Raw genomic sequence first — 16812 nt, 5'->3', positions numbered from 1 at the left:
CTCTCCTCCTTCTACTTTCCCTCTCTCTCTCTTTCCCTCTCTCCTGCCTCCTCACACCCACACATGTTGAACATTACTGATTTTAATGATAGCTATTAATGGTTGTTTAGTGTGGGTGGGAGGTAGAAGAATGGTTAAGAGCATGGACACTAGAACTAGACAGCTGAGACTAAATCAGACTCTTCCACTTTCGGATGACCAGATTACATAACCTCTGTGGGGCCTCAGCCCATCATCTGTAAAATGGGGATGATGATAATAATAGTATCTCCCCCGTATTGTTTTTTATGAGGTCTGCATGAATTAAGGTGGGTGAAGTGTTCAAGCAAGGGTCTAGGACATAGAAAAATACTCAATTAAATGTTAGCCATTATCATTATTTAGATTGTGTCCAGTTTTTCACTATGACTAGTAAAATACTGATACGATGAGGATATTTGTAGTAAAATCTTTGGAAAACAGACTTGCTTAAGTCTACTTGTGGAAATAGAAATGCTAGATGAAGTATGCACGTTTTTAAGGTTTTAAAAAATTTTGCTAAATTAGCACCTGAGAGGATCTACTACAGTGTTTGAGAGCCCAAACTTAAGTCAACACTGGATATTATTATTTAAAACAAAAAACTTTGCCAATTTGATCAAGGAATAATGATCTCTATTACTATGTAAATTTGCTTGTCTGTGATTACTAGTAAGATAGGATAATTTTTCAAATGCTTTCTATCATTAATATGACTCTCCATTAGGGCAGCTTGACAGTTTCTCTCTCAATCTCTCTCTCTCTCTCTCTTTTTCTCTCTTTTAAGATTTAGAGAAAGAAAGAGAGGGAGCGCATGGGTACATGCACAGGATGGAGGGGTTCAGAGAGAGAATCTTAAGCAGGCTCCACACCCAGCACAGAACCCTGCACAGGGCTCAATCTCACCACCCTGAGGTCACAACCCTGAGATCACGACCTGAGCTGAAACCAAGTGTCAGACACTCAACCGACTAGAGCCACCCAGATGCCCTGACAGTGTGTCCTCATGCAGAGTTACTTTTACATGTGTCTTTCCCAATTAAACTGTGAGGCTCTCACTTTCTCCTCTTCCTCTCTGGCTGAACACAGGACTGCACGCAATTGGTCCCAAACATTTAACTGAACTAGGGATCAAGGTCACTACATCTGATCTCTGCAGTGAATTTTTGAGCAGAATTATCTGGCAGTCAGAAAAAGGAAGACATTACTGATCTCCTCTACTCTCTTCAAATGGCCTTGGGCAAAGGGAGGCAGTACGCTTTCTTTGTGCTCCTGAGAAAGGTTTGACTGCGTAAGAGTGTTTAAATGCATTTCTGTTCTATTATTGCTTCTCTTTGGTAGTTATATGTTCAAATGTTCCCCTCCTCTAAGAAAAAAGAATTGTTTTCATATTTGAGACTACACAAATGCTGTAGTTCCAAATGGGACTCCCCTTTCGTCACCAACAAATATTTCTAAAACTAGACTGGATGGGAGGCAGGGGAAGGATATGCTTGTCGGGGGAGCTGGAGGGAATGGCTATGTACACAAAACTTCCCACAGGGAAGTTAGCGTTTAGTTGATGAAGGAAGCAGTATATAGTGTGGCAGGATGATGCTGAAGAGGCATCCAGAAATTGACATTCTGGGGAACCCTGGGTGGTTCAGCCAGTTAAGCGTCTGCCTTTGGCTCAGGTCATGATCCCCTGGTCCTGGGATCGAGTTCCGCATCCTGCATCAGGCTCCCTGCTCAGTGGGGAGCCTGCTTCTCCCTCTGCCTGCCACTCCCCCTGCTATGCTCACACTCCCTCTGTCTCTGACAAATAAATAAATAAATACATAAAATCTAAAAAAAGAAAGAAAGAAAAGATATTGACATTGTGTACCCAGGCTGCTATCACTGACTGTGTAAACTTGCCTAAGTCCCTCAGCCTCTCTGCTCTTTTGTTTCTTTACCTGGGAAATTCAGAACAGATTATGTTTCTAGCATCTGCCTGGGAGCTATACTGTCTAAGGGATAAAGGGACAGAACCAGAGAGACATGGTAAAACTCCTAAGCGGTCACTGTCAGGTAAGAGATGGGAAACAAGGGAGAAGGGTTTAAAGTGAGGGCTATGACATATCCAGTTGTGACAATCAAGAGAGATTTGTATAGGGGTTAGACTCTGATTTCAAGCTATGCAACAAAGCTGTGGTAATCAAAACAGTCTGTTACTTGCACAAAAAAAGACATATATAGATCAGTGGAACAGAATAGATAGCCCAGAAATAAACCCACCCTTATGTGGTCAATTAAATAGTGACAAAGGAGGCAAGAATGTACAATGAGGAGAAACAGTCTCTTCAATCCTGGGGATTGGGTCCTGGGGAAACAGGACAGCTACATGCAAAAAGAATGAAACTGGGCCACTTTCTTATACCATACACAAAAATAAACTCAAAATGGATTCAAGACTTAAATATGAGACCTGAAACCATAAAACCCCTACAAGAAAACATAGGCAGTAATCTCTTAGACATTGTCAGCCTTGACAACATTTTTCTAGATATGTCTTCTCAGGCAAGGGCAACATAAGCAAACATAAACTATTGGGATGATCTCAAACTAAAAAGCTTTTGCACACCAAAGGAAACCATCAATATCATAAAAATGTAACCTAATGAACGAGAGAACGTATTTGCAAATAATGTATCTGGTAAGGGGTTAATATAAAAAAAATATAAAGAACTTATGAAAAATTCAACACCACCTCCCCCCCCCCCAATAATCCAATTAAGAAATGGGCAGAGGACCTGAAATAGACATTTTTTCTGAAAGAGATATATAGATGGCTAATAGGACCAGGAGACGATGCTAAACATCACTCAACATCAGGGAACTACAAATCAAAACCACAATGAAATACCACCTCCCACTAGTCAGAATGACTAGTATCAAAAAGGCAGGAAGTAACTAGTGTTGGTGAGAATATAGGAAAAAGGGACCCTCATGCTCTTTTAGTGCCCATCTAAATTGGTGTAACCACTATGGAAAACAGGCTCCTCAAAAAAATAAAAATGGAAATACTATGAAATCCAGGAATTTCAGTGCCGGGTATTTACCCAGATAAAATGAAAACATTAATTTGAAAAGGTAGAGCACTCTTATATTTATTACATCATTATTTACAATAGCCAAGATATGGAAGCAACCTCCTTGCCCATTGACTGATGCATGGATAAAGACGTGGGGTGTGTGTGTGTGTGTGTGTGTGTGTGTGTGTGTGATGGAATATTACTCAGCCTTAAAAAAAGAAATGATATCTTCCCGTTTGCAGCAACATGGATAGACTCACAGGGTATGATACTCAGTGAAATAAGTCAGACAAATGAAACCAGACCCCACAGTTACAGAGGTTGAAACAAACAGGAAACTTAAAGCTTATTTTTCAGGGATCTGTTTCTCTCTCATCAGCTACTGTTTCTTTTCAGACTCCACTAAGTTAGGTTCCAGCCTATGAGTAAAGGGTTGGTCCTGCATTCCTTATCTTAGATTAATGAGCCCCAGACCACATCCGGTTTATACAGGCTCTGAATTTTGCCACCTTAAGTGTCCACCCCAAAGCGAACATGGGATGCATTTTACATACCTGTTTGCACAATGCACAAATAGTTGCACATAAATAGTCATACATTTCCTCATAAATAGTCATAAATTCCTCCACCTTTTTCATCAATATGTACATAATTCCAACCCCAGGATTATAAAAAGCTTGTTCTAATCTTAGTCCAGGAAACAGACTTGAGCCAGCCTCCTGTCTCCTTGTTTGGCTATCTCTAGAATAAGCCCTTCTCTTGCTCCATGCTCCATGCTCCATGTCTCAGTGATTAACTTTTCTGTCCATGGGGCAGGTGAACTTGGGCTCCATGACACCGAATACCATACGATTTCACTTCCATGTGGAATTTAAAAAACAGACAAACAGAAGCAGACTCTAAATATAGAGAACACACCAGCGGTTGCCAGAGGGGAGCAGGTAGTGGGACGAGTGAACTAGGAAAAGGAGATTAAGAGGTACAAACTTCCAGTTATAAAATAAGTAAGTCACGGCGATAAAAAGTCCAGCATGGGGAATCTAGTCGATAATATTGTAATAGCATTGTGTGGTTACAGACGGCAACCACACTGACTGTGGGGAGCACGGCATAATGTGTGGAGTTGTCAAACCCCTTTAGTGTACAGCTGAAACTAACAGAGCATTGTATGTCAACTGTTTTTATTTTTTTGTTTTTTAAAAAAAAGAGGAGTTAGAATCTGAGCTGGACCTGGCAGGGAAGAGGGTTCAGCAGGTAGAACAGGGTGGGGCCTGGGAAACAAATTTTGAAAAACAGCACGAGCAAAGAACAAAAGCCAGGGTGAGAAAACGCCAGACATGTCCCTGGGACAGGGAATAGAGCCGTTTGGTAGAACAGAGGGCTCATGCAAGTATCCACGAGATTCCACCTGAAAAATGAAACCTCTGTGGAGGGAGGCCTTGACCATGCAGTGCAGGAATTGACCCTCAGGGCTCTAGGTCACAATAAAGGAAGGGTGTTTCCTCTGTGCACCTGACTTGGTGGGGTGTCCAGAGCACTAGGCTGAGAGAGAAGACAGCTGTGGGCTGTGAGCGCTGCACACTCTGCTAAGACTGAGGGACAGGAGTGGGGCACAGAGGGGCTCTTCTGTGACCTGTGCTTGTCCATTCCAGCCCTAAGTCCTAGGAGGACTTGAAGGTTTCAGAACAGAGTCCCCACACAAGAGCCATGTTTCAGCACAAGGAAGCATGTGATACACAGATCGGTCTATAGAAATAAGAGACTGGAGGACAGAACGGATTAGAAGGCTACTATATATTCAAGGCATCACACCTAACTGGGGACGAGTGGTGAGCTTGAAGACATTATGGCTTCAAGACCTGGTTGCAAGGAATGGCCGATAGGAAACTCCCAGCAGGAAGTGGGCAACCCAGGCCTGGAAGGCGAGGGAGGGAGGATGGGGTCCAGCGAGGGACGGACAGTAGAAGCACAGAACAGAGGAGCGGAAGAGCTAGCAGGAAGAAGAGATGCTGAAAGGTTCCAAGAAGAGGAGGAGCTTATGCGTTTGGTTTTTCTTTTCGGTCCAGTACATGTGGCGGGAGGCAATCTACTGCCGTGGTCAGAGGCCAGAGCTCTGCAGCCAGACACACGCGGAGTGATTTTTGGTCCCGGAAGTTCAGTCAGTGGCCCCACCACTGGTGGCACCTGTGATTACCTACAAGTCCCTTTGAGCCTACCTGAGCTTCTGTTCCCTCTCTGTGCATGTAACCCCTCCTGACTGGGCCATGAGGAAGGAACTCACCCGAAACAGAGTAAAGACAATAAACCATAGCTATTGGTAAAAGTATTTTTATTTTCAAATATTTACACTTGTATATGTACCAAGAGTAGAAACTTTCCACACTGTGGCTAGGGGCTATATAGTCCAGTCCTTGAGGGGAACAGAAAAGGGAGGCCTCTGGTGATAAGACCTCTGGATTCTCCTTTTTTCTGCCCCTCCTTTTTTTTTTTTTTTTTTTTTTTTTTAGGATTTTATTTATTTATTTGACAGAGGGAGAAATCACGAGTAGGCAGAGAGGCAGGCAGAGAGAGGGGGAAGCAGACTCCCCACTGAGCAGAGAGCCCAATGCGGGACTCGATCCCTAGGACCCCAAGATTATGACCTGAGCTGAAGGCAGAGGTTTAACCCACTGAGCCACCCAGGTGCCCCTTTTTTCTGCCTCTTAAGAAAATTTTATTAAGGACATTTTCAAACAAACATAAAAGTAGAAGGAGGAGTAGAAATTCCTTTGTACCTGTCACCCAGTTTTGCCAATCTTGTGTGGATTTGGGGGGCGATGGAATTATTTTAATGCAAATCCCAGTTATGATTTCATATAATCTTCTAAAAAGAATACATGGGGGAGCCAGGGTGATACAGTCGCTTAAGCGTCTGACTGACTCTTGGTTTCAATTCAGGTCATGATTTCAGGGTCATGAGATAGAGCCCCGCACCAGGCTCTGCATTCAGCAAGGAGTCTGCTTGAGTTTCTTTCTCTCTCCCTCTGTCCCTTCTGCTCATGCTCTCTCTCTCTCAAATAAATAAGCAAATCTTTAAAAAGAAATAACAAAAATATATGAAAAATACACAAGTTCATTTTCCAACAGGATCATGGATGAGGTATCATTAGGAAATACCTCCCTGGTGGTCTAGTGGTTAGGATTCGGCGCTCTCATTAGGAAATACCACACCAAATATTTTTTCTAATGCTGGATTAAATTAAGGTGGAAGATCTTTTAAAACGCATTGATGAGTCAGCAAGAAAAAAAGGAATTTTCAGAGGCAAAAAAACAAAGTAAAAATGAGAGCAGGCAGAGAATTCCAACTGGCTTTCACCTTGAAGATTTTAACTAAACTCAGATGAACTTGCATTTTCATTCTTTTTTTTTTTTAAAGATTTTATTTATTTATTTGACAGAGAGAAATCACAAGTAGATGGAGAGGCAGGCAGAGAGAGAGAGAGGGAAGCAGGCTCTCTGCTGAGCAGAGAGCCCGATGCAGAACTCGATCCCAGGACTCTGAGATCATGACCTGAGCCGAAGGCAGCGGCCTAACCCACTGAGCCACCCAGGCGCCCGCATTTTCATTCTTAATGGTATCTATGGATTCAGGGGACAGAGCCCCAAAACTAGAATCGACACCAGGCGGAGAGCTTAGTAAGAGCCTCCCGCACTTACGGTGGGTGTCAAAGTGCTGCATCCTAAGGGTGAATGCAAAGTAGAAATAATGAGCTTTTCATGGAGCAACAAAGAAAACTGATTGTCTCAAACCTTGATATTGGGTGAAGATAAAACAGCAGAATTATAGACCGCAAATGCCCTTGCAATAGAGCTCAGCTGCCACACAGTGCTACGAGGGTGTTCTGGAAAAAGAAAAGCCCCCAGGGTGAGCATTTAAAGTGTCCCTGGTTTTGTAAGCCTCCGGAAAACAGATATTCTCTCTGGAGGAAAAACACTTTAAAGTTGGACCCCTGAGCATTCCCAGAGAAAGTTCCAAGAAATCCGAACTCACTGCAACAATCCCAGGGCTCATAAGGAAACAAACAGCCATGAACAAGAGCTCAAAGAAACAGCAGGCACCAGAACTCAGAATCGGAACCACACAAAATATCAGAACATAAGATTCGTGTACAGAGCAGTGGAAGCTCCAGGAAATTAAGGAACTCCCCAAGGGCCAAGCTTGCAAGTGAAAGAGCCCAGAGATTTTAGCTGCAGTCCAAAATCAGGTCTGTCAAATGCTGAAGCCTTTTGGGTTTTTTCTTAAAGCTGTTACTGAACACATTATATACACACCGCCCCTGAGCTTTGCCAATGCTTGGTCATGTTTCCTGAATATGTAACCGACAACATGGAAGCCCCACGTGTAACCCTTCCCACAATTCGTTTCCATTTTTCTCTGCCCGGGGTTTTGTAATACTTAAGCATACTTATGTAATTCTGCAGCTCTTCCTTTCACCTGAATCTTAAATCTTGAGGATTTATCTATACTATACATGGAGTTCATCTAGTTCATTTATTTAGCTATTGTTTGAAGATGTACCACCATTCATGGATGCATTTTCCTATTAATACCAATTTAGGTTTTGAATTTTGCACCGTATGTGCGAGTTTCTCTGGGACATACCAAGGGCAGGAACATATGAACATCTATAACCTTGACAGATATACCCAGATGGCTTTCCAAAGGGTGGCACACTTCCAAGCTCTCACCAGCTCTGCAGGTGTGACTTTAGCTCTACATTCCTATGGTGCTCGGTATTGCTGGGTGTCTACCTTTTTGCCAGTATTATGGGTCCAAAATTGTATTTGTATTAATTTGTATTTTCCTGATTACTAGTTAGACTAAGCATCTTTTCAAATATTTATTGGCCTTTGGGTTTTCCCTTTAGTGACTTGCCTGTTCAGATCTTTGTTCATTTTGTGAGCAGCTTCTTTGCCCCTTTCCTTATTAAATTATAAGCATTCTCTGGTAAATTCTGGACACCCATTCTTTTTTAGGTGTTGTGAATGTCTTCTCCCAATCCATGGTTTGCCTTTTCACTTTTTGAGAGGTATCCCATGATGCACAGATGTTTCAATTTTGACACAATTTACGAATATTTTACTTTGTGATTTGTTTTCTTTATGTCTTGTACAAAAAAGCACTGTATATAGGGAAGCCTGTTTTATGCTTTGGAAACTGAGCAAACAAGCCTGCTTTCACAAAGAGAATGCCTTCAATTTTTCTCCACTGTCTTGCTTTCCAGATATTCAGGGTTGAACATTTGTGGGTGCTGCTCTGTAGGGAGAGCCTTCTGCCTCTGTGTTTCCCATTCTCATTCTGTGTGTCCCATTTTCCTTATTGCCACACTCATCAATTTGCTTTTGTGTGAAGTCCTTCTTTGAAATGTACCTCTCACTGAGTACCTATTACAATGTTTAACTCATACTCTTCAGTTAATATTTGCTGCATGAGTGCCTTAGGTGAACCAGGTGCTTTCTTCCTATATTCACCCAAGGATCACAATACTCAGAAAGCAGTTAGGCAAAAGGGTATTTGGAATCACACAATACATGCTACAGAATGCAGTCCCCATGATCAAAGCTATAAACAAGGGCAGAAATAGATTCTGGGAAATATATTTTTTCCCGCTTATTGAATAACTTACTGGAAAAAGAAGATGGTTCTATCTCAGTTGCCAAAGTCACACAAGAGTGTCTGGCAGATGCTTGACAGCAAGAGAGAGGCACCTAGCTAAAAACATAGGAAGGGTGGTCACCGTCCCCCAGCCTGGAACAGAGTGGTTGACATGCCACAAAGAGAGCATTTCGGAATCCAGGCTGCTTTCAGGAATATCTCCATGGATTCTTTGGAGCCCGTTTTCAGAATAAGTCACACAGATTTCAAAAAATGAACTGCATAAGTCCAAGACGGCAGAGGAGTAGGAGACCCTAGTTTCGTCTGGTCCCTGGAATTCAGCTAGATAGCTATCAGATCATTCTGAACACCTGCGAACTCAACCAGGGCTTCCAGAAAGGAGCTGCAGCTCCCCAAATAGTAAACCAACCACTTTCTGCAAGGCAGGAGAGGCGGAGAAGTGAATCTGAGGAGATAAAGAGAAAGATAAACCATGGAGAGGAGGGAGTCTCCATCAGACACCAGAAAGTGATATAGCAGCAGAGCACAAAATCAAAACTTTTTGAAGTCTGCTCTGGTGAGGGACATCCCTGCCTGAAAGGTGCTCAGGTGAAGAAGTGGGGTGGAATCCTAGGTGAGACAGAGTGGTCTCAGGTTCCCTGGGGTCATAGGAAGATAGGGTGGGGGTGGGGAGATCATGCCTGAGTGCAGCAGAGCTCCCAGGCATTGGAGCAGGGGAGCCGGCTTCAAACTGAGCCCAGGTGGGGGCTCTCAGCTCGGGTTTGCTATAAACCGTGAACAACCACTGCACGGTCTGGCGACTACTCTGCAAGCAAGGGCCCAACAAGTGACAAAACCAGCAAGACCCCTCCTCCTCCCCTCATAAGGAGCACCACAGGAGTGAGCCACAGGAGCCTGCAGGGTTTGGAGACTTGAAACAGAGTCCCGTGCCTGAAATACAAATGCTCTGTCACAGGTTGGATGGAACAGAGTGTAGACTGAGACCAGGGAGACAGGAGTGACTAACTGCTTTTCTCTGAGGGTGCACTGAGGAGTGGGGCCCCAAGCTCTTGGCTCCTCCTGTGGGAGACTGAGAGGCCACCATCTTCATTCTCCTCCAAGCGTTCAGGGAACAAAAGCTCCACAAAAGCTCCCTATAGCAAACCCGAGCAGATTACTTAGCCTGGCGGCTGGCAAGGGTAACACAATTCCACCTGGGGCAAAGACATTTGAGAAGCACCGCAACAGTCTCTTCCCCCAAAAGACAACAAGAACATCCAGCCAAGACCAAGTTCACAGATCAATGATAATGTCGGAACTCCAGCAGTAGGAGAATATAGCATAAAGAATTCCTGGTTCCCCCCAACCATGATTCTTTAGTCTTCCAATTTTAATTTTTTCTCTTTCCTTTTTCACCCGATTTCTTATTTCTTAAAATAAGAAATCAATCTTTAAATCATTAAAATTATTCAATTACTAATAATTATAAATTAATTATTAATCATCAATAAATAATGATTGATTGATTGATTAGTAATAAAAATTTAATTATAAAAATTATTTAGTTATTGAAATTAATAATTTTAATTTTCATTTTTACAGTTACATTTGATTCTTTCATTGTATTTAATTTTATTTTTGTATATGTATAACTTTTTCTTTCTTTGTAATTTTAGGAAGCAGTTCCTTCCTAAGAAGCAGAATCTAGTGTATGGCTCTGTTCTCATCACCTGATCATATTCTGTCTCTCTCTTTTTTTCTCTCTGTTTTATTCAGACTTTAAATTTTCATCTGACATTTACATTCTCTCCTTTAAATGTATTTAATTTTATTTATGTATATATGTAAGTTTTTCTTTCTTTACAATTTTGAGATATAGTTTCTTCTAACAAACAGACCAAAATACACTCAGGATATAATGTATTGCTTTCTTCTGTGTTCACTTGTCTGTTTCTATTCCTCCTTTTCTTTTCTTTTTCTTTCTTTTTTTGTCTTTTAATTTTCCTTTTTGCAGTTACATTCTATCCTTTCACTGTATTTAATTTTATTTTTGTGCATATATAAGTTTTCCTTTCTTTATAATTTTGATCTCCAGTTTTCTAACAAACAGATTGAAATACACCAGAATCCAGTTTATTACTCTGTTCTGTTCACCTGTCTGATTATATTTTTTTAATTAAAATTTTTTTTTATCTCTTTTGATTTGTTTAGTGTATATTTATCTGGGGTCATTGTTGCCATTTTAGTATTTTGTTCTCCTGTCCATCTATCCTTCTCCAGACAGAATGACAAAATAGAAAAACTCACCTCACAGAAAAAGAGGCAGTTCTGAGTGTCTGGGACATAATCAGTATGGGCATATCAGTATGGACATAAAGTATATAGCTATACAAGCCTTTCTCAAGAAACAAGAAAGTTCTCATATACAACCTAATCTTATACCTAAGGCAGAGAGAACGGGGGAAGCAGGCTCCTGCTGAGCAGGGAGCCTGATGCAGGGCTCGATCCCAGGACCCTGGGATCACGACCTGAGCCAAAGGCAGAGGCTTTAACCCACTGAGCCACCCAGGTGCCCCTGAAGTGGTTTCAAAAAAGTGAAATGGAAGGAAAACTACCAAACTCTTTCTAGGAGTCCATAGGATCCAACAGTACTTTAAAAGGATTATTCACTACAACCAAATGAAATTTATTCCTGGGCTGCAAGGATGGTTCAACATCCACAAATTAATCAATGAGATACACTACATTAATAAAAGAAAGGACAAGAACCATATGATTCTCTCAATAGATGCAGAAAAATCATTTGACAAATATAACATCCTTTCTTGATTAAAACTCTTCACAGTGTAGGGATAGAGGGAACGTAGCTCAAGATTATAAAAGTTACACATGGGGGCACCTGGGTAGCTCAGTCTGTTAAGAATCTGCCTTTCTACTCTGTAGAAAACCCAGTAAGACTCCATCCCCAAATTGCTAGAACTCCTCCAGGAATTCAGCAAAGTGGCAGGATAAAAATAATCAATGCACAGAAATCAATTGCATTTCTATACACTAACAATCAGACAAAAGAAAGAGAAATTAAGGAGTCGATCCCATTTCCAACTGCACCCAAAACCATAAGATGCTTAGAATAAAACCTAACCAAAGAGGCAAAGGATCTGTACTCCGGAAACTATAGAACACGGGGTGCCTGGGTGGCTTAGTCATTAAGCCTCTGCCTTCGGCTCAGGTCATGATCCCAGGGTCCTGGGATGGAGCTTCGCATAGAGCCCCACACCGGGCTCTCTTGGCGGGAAGCCTGCTTCAACCTTTCCCACTTTCCCTGCTGTGTTCCCTCTCTGTGTCTCTCTCTGTCAAATGAACAAACAAAATCTTAAAAAAAAAAAAAAAAGAAAAGAAAAGAAAAGAAAACTATAGAGCACTCAGGAAAGAAACCAAGGAAGACACAGAGTAATAGAAAATCATTCCATGCTCATGGGTTGCAAGAACAAATATTGTTAAAATGTCTTTTTTCACAGAGATGGAACAAACAACCCTAAAATTTATATGGAACCAGAAAAGACCCCAAATAGCCAGAGGAACATTGAGAAACAAAGCCAAAGCAGGAGGCATCACAATGGCAGATTTCAAGCTCTATTACAAAGCTGTGATCATCAAGACAGTATGGTACTGGCATAAAAACAGACACATAGATCAATGGAATAGAACAGAGAACCCAGAAATGGACCCTCAACTCTATGTAAGTTCAAGTAATCTTTGACAAAGCAGGAAAGAATGTCCAGTGGAGAAAAGACAGTCTCTTTAACAAATGGTGTTGGGTAAATTGGATGGTCACATGCAGAAGAATGAAAATGAACCATTTCCTTACACCACACACAAAAATAGACTCAAAATGGATGAAAGACCTAAATGTGAGAAAGGAAATCATCAAAATCCTAAAGGAGAACACAAGCAGCAACCTCTGTGACTTCAGCTGCAGCAGCTTCTTGCCAGGCATATTTCCAAAGGCAAGGGAAGCAAGGGCAAAAAATGAACTATTGGGACTTTATCAAGATCAATAGCTTTTGCACAGCAAAGGAAACAGTCAACAAAACCAACAGACAACCGACAGAATGGGAGAAGGTATTTGCAAGTGCTTTATCGATAAAGGGCTAGCATCCAAAATCTATAAAGAACTTTTCGAACTCAACACCCTAAAAACAAATAATATAATCAAGAAATGGACAGAGGACATGAACAGACATTTCTGCAAAGAAGACATCCAGATGACCAACAGACACATGAAAAAGTGCTCAACATCACTCGACATTAGGGAGATACAAATCAAAACCACAGTGAGATACCACCTCACAGTCAGAATGGCTAAAATTAACAAGTCAGGAAACAACAGGTATTGGGGACGATGCGGAGAAAGGGGAACCCTCCTACACTGTTGGTGGGAATGCAAGCTGGTGCAACCACTCTGGAAAACAGCATGGAGGCTCCTCAAAAAGTTGAAAATAGAGCTACCCTATGACCCAGCAATTTCACTACTAAGGATTTACCCCAAAAACGTAAATGGAGTGATCTGAAGGGGCACCTGCACCCCAGTGTTTATAGCAGCAATGTCCACAATTGGAAAACTATGGAAAGAGCCCAGATCCATCAACAGATGAATGGATAAAGAAGGTGTGGAATGTATACACAATGGATTATTACTCAGTCATCAAAAAAACTGAAATTCTGCCATTTGCAACAATATAGATGGAATATTATGCTAAGCGAAATAAGTCAACCAGAGAAAAACAATTATCATATGATCTCACTGATACATGGAATTTAAGAAACAAAACAGAGGATCATAGGGGAAGGAAGGGGAAAAATAAAACAAGATGAAATCAGAGAGGGAGACAAACCCTAAGAGACTCTTAATCATAGGAAACAAACTGAGGGTGGGGCGGATGGGGTAACTGTGTGATGGGCATTAAGGAGGGCATGTGGTGTAATGAGAACTGGGTGTTATATAAGACTGATCAATCACTGACCTCTACCTCTGAAACTAGTAATACACTGTTAATTGAATTTAAATTAAAAAAAATAAGGGAACAAGAACTTGAAGATTTGGAAAATTCTCAGCCTATGTATATTGCGAAAAATGAGAAAGTTCTCCAGAGGGAAACAAGAGATTAGGTGTGTGTTTCATGGATCTCATCGTCCATCTCTGCTGACACTCTATAAGACTGGGATGAAGCGGGGCAGAGACTAGAAGAAATGAAGGGAGGCTTTTAGGCTTCTGGGATTTTCCAGGCAAGAAACTGGATAATAGAGCTATTTGGTTGTGAATACGTGCTGTTCTTCTCCAAGAAAAGGGAACTACCCATAAAAATGATAATATACTATATGTTAACTAAATTAAATTTAAGTAAAAAATTAGGAAAATAAAAGAAAATTAAAGGGAAGAATGTTCCCGCAGGGACCAGCTTCTCCATGGTTCCAGAGGGTGGGGCCACCTCCTGGCTCCACGAGGCTATTGCCAACCGGTGGGCCTGGAGGACAGCATCCATCCAAAGAAGATGATTCTCAAGTCTCAAAATCTAATGCAATTTTGTTGTGTTAGGTTTCTGACTTGCTTGGGACCCATGACCCCTTTTCCCTTTTCTTTCTCTTTCTTTCTTTCTCTCTTTCTTTCTTTCTTTCTTTCTTTTTTGTAATTTAAGTTTTTCTTTTAATTTCACTTAGTTAACATACAATATAGTATTAGTTTCAGGCATACAATATAGTGATTACACAATTCCACACATCACCCTGTGCGCCTGACAGCAAGTGCACTCCTAATCTCCATCACTTATTTCATGTATCCACCCAATGCCTGTCCCTCTGGTAATTGATCCAGTAATTGCACTACTGGTTATTTACCCAAAGACCACAAAAACACCCATTCAAAGGGATACACACATTCTTATCTTTATAGTAGCATTATTTACAATAGCTAAGAAATGGAAGCAGCCCAAGTCCCCATCGATGGATGAGTGGGTAAAGAGGATGTAGTGTATATATACAATGAAATAATATTCTGCCATAAAAAGATTGAAATCGTGCCCCCTTTTCCTTTTCAATTTCTCCATTTAAAACAGTTTAAAATAGTTGTAAAGCATTTTTATTGTTGCAATTTCCAAATAACATGCAAAAGTAGAGAGGATAATGAAACGCCATGTATCCATCACCTAGGTTCTGAAATGATCAACAAATGGCCAATCTTACAGTTTCTTTTTTAAGAGAGGGGGTATTCTTTTGTGTGTGTATATTTAGGAGTGTGTGTGGCAGAAGAGGGGTGTAGTGCTAATAGCACTGAATTTCATGATGCTACTTCCTTTCCAAGGAATCCAGGAATCGGAGAATGAAGAGCATTTGTATATAGATAACAGGGGAGAAAAACAAGATTTCTTTAGTTGATGGAGCTTGCTATAGCATGCCAGGTGAAAGAGAGAACACAGCCAGTATTTCCCAAACATAAATTGAAACATGAGCACAGATATTGGTAAATGTAATTTCCCAAATTCTCCCTTTTATGAACAGGATTGTCTGTCCTATGGCTGTTATATCTTCAAAGTTTGCAATAAGACAATTTGTCTGGTTTTATATCCCACACAGAGAGGGATGTTTTCCAGGATGACTCATACCCTGGATCCAAGCCAGACCTGATTTAGAAGAAACTTTGACTTCAAGTTGATGCTGGAACAGATGAAGACTTTTGAGGACATGGGGATGGAGTGATTATATTTTGCATGTGAGAAGGACATGAGTTTTGGGGACCAAGGGAGAAACTGTCACAGGTTGAATTGTGTCTCTGTTCTCCCAAAGATCCCTATGTTGAAGTCTTAAAACTCCAGTACCTCCAAATGTGAACTTATTTGCAAATAGGATCATTGCAGATGTCATGAGTTAAGGTCAGGTCATACTGGAGAAGGGTGTAACTTGAATCCTTATAAAAGAACACCCTGCAGAGAGACAGATAAGTACGCTAGGAAAACATCATCTGAACATGGAGGCAAAAACTAAAATGATGTGTCTGCAAGTCAAGAGACACTGAACTTAAGGGTTTCCAGAAAAACCCCAGGATCTAGGAGAGAGACATGGGACAGATTCTTCTGCACAGCTCTCTGATGAAACAAATCTTGCTGAAAGCTTGGATCTCAGACTTCTAGAAGTGGGAGGAAATACATTTCTATTGTTTCAATTTCCCAGTTGGTGGTACACTGTGACAGCAGCCTGAGCAAAGTAATACACTGTTTTCCTCTTATGAAGTTAGGAACCCCATTATTGTGTTTGTGGGGTGTTTTCTCCCTGCTGTCTCAGGGCCCATTAGAACAACATGAACTGTAACACCCTGTAACAACTAAATTTCCTACCTGTATCAAAGAGGGTCTGGAATGGGCACTGTCGCAAAAACTTTATTTCATTTTTTCATTTTTGGTCGTATGATATTTCCTCTTGGGTTGGACAAGAAGTGGGGCGGCGGGAGGTGCGGAGAGTCCGGCTGATAATTCCCAATAATTCTAGGAGAAAAGTGTGCTTGAAGCTGCTTTGTTTCTCTCCAAAAGGTCAGAGGCTAGGAACAACTTGAAAAATCGAGCAGTGGGAGTTATGAACTCTCCAAACAACATGCTCACGGACCTGTGACCCTGTTGATGAAACTGAACTTGGTCAGTGGAATTGATTGAACTCTTCTTGGTTTAAGGCTAACCTGAGCAAGAGCCTTCTTTCAAAGGGGGCCAGCTAGCGTGCAGTACTCCATACGTACCAGAAGGGGTCGCTCCATCACAGCCAGCATTCGCGGGAGGCTCAGCGCGCCTCCTCCCTGAATCCACGTCTTTAAATCTGCAACCAAGTTCTTTGTTACCAGTCTGCGTGCAAGCGCGTGTTTTCACCGTGTCATTACCCAGAGGAGGTGTATCGGGTTCTCAGTTTACCCTGAATTCTTTGAAGCACTTTTAAAATTAATTTTTCTGTAGCCAAGTATTTTAAGATTCTCAGTAGGTGATAATGTTTGTGTTAGGAGCATTTCCCCAACACGGGGCGGAGGGGTGGGGGTGGACTATGTATGCTTTGCTTTCTTTGAGGGATAAA

Source organism: Mustela erminea, chromosome 11, assembly GCF_009829155.1.
Source record: "Mustela erminea isolate mMusErm1 chromosome 11, mMusErm1.Pri, whole genome shotgun sequence".
Classification (NCBI taxonomy): Eukaryota; Metazoa; Chordata; class Mammalia; order Carnivora; family Mustelidae; genus Mustela; species Mustela erminea.
This window is presented reverse-complemented; position numbering follows the sequence as displayed.